The sequence below is a fragment of the Limulus polyphemus genome, unplaced genomic scaffold, assembly GCF_000517525.1.
Source record: "Limulus polyphemus unplaced genomic scaffold, Limulus_polyphemus-2.1.2 Scaffold88635, whole genome shotgun sequence".
Lineage (NCBI taxonomy): Eukaryota > Metazoa > Arthropoda > Merostomata > Xiphosura > Limulidae > Limulus > Limulus polyphemus.
In genome coordinates, this window is record NW_013754231.1 from 1 (window position 1) to 1090 (window position 1090).

The window sequence follows — 1090 nt, forward strand, 5'->3', positions numbered from 1 at the left end:
AGGAAACGTAACCAGATAGATCTGTTGTACAGTTTTATATGGATGACGTTCCAGAAGTTCATGAACCACACTGTTCTGTATGGTCAGTGTTGCACTTACAACAATAGTTAGTCTACTAAATTATCTTCAACAATATACAAATGGCAAAGTTTTCTGTTTTAGAACTAGCTTTTAATTATAAACCTCAGTAAATAATTAAACACTTCATACTGATATATATATATACATATAAAGCAAGTTGATATGAGTCATATTACTACTAGCAGGTATTAAATCTTTCATTAATTCAGAATCGTCTTCAGGTGTAACAAACATGTTCTTTTTATAACGTTAAGCTGGAAAGTAGAATCACAGGGGTAACCAACATAAAGACTGAGGTTAATGACCAGCACAAGTAAATCAACTTTTACCAAAGTTTGGTTATAACTAGAATCCGACGATAGCTCAGTTGGTAGAGCGGTGGACTGTAGTTAGATGATTGTTATCCATAGGTCGGTGGTTCAAATCCGCCTCGTCGGAACGTTCTTTTATGATTTAGTTTTGTATTTATTTGGAAATATATATCCTGCATTTGTTTAATTCGTTTAAACCTTTCAAAGTTTGTGACTTATTGATAAAATATATTTTACATACTTATTTTTGGAATATAAGTAAACATTCAAAGTTTTCTCAACAATCTAGATGTTATTACAATCATTGAATCGTCTATGGTTTGAAGAACCGTTGTATTTAAAGGTCTATAAACACGGTGATGGTTATGTAGAATATACATGTTCTTGACTATTTTAACATATTAGTTAGATGGGGTGATGTGTTGGTGATTAATTCAGTTATAAGTGAAATTGAACGACTAAATCAATCTTTATGTACAGGAATATATATTACAAACAAAATAGATAAATAATTCAATAATGCTGAGATTGTTTATAATTAACAGGTAGGGAAATAAGTAAACAGTTTTTGTTTCATTGAAAGTCATTTTTCTTATATTTTTTAGATAATTGGTGATTTTGTTGTGAAAACTTCTGTGACTAAAACAACCTTAATTATTACGTTTTAAATACAAATGAATGGGGGAAGATAGTAATTT

At 29.7% G+C, this 1090-nt stretch overlaps 1 non-coding gene across 1 annotated transcript; it reads left to right on the plus strand.

Moving 5' to 3' along the window:
* The first annotated feature begins 433 nt into the window (after positions 1–433).
* On the plus strand, positions 434–519 carry Trnay-gua. Its single transcript is given in 2 exon segments — positions 434–470; positions 484–519. It is a non-coding gene; the product is annotated as a tRNA-Tyr (tRNA).
* Positions 520–1090: the final 571 nt, after the last annotated feature.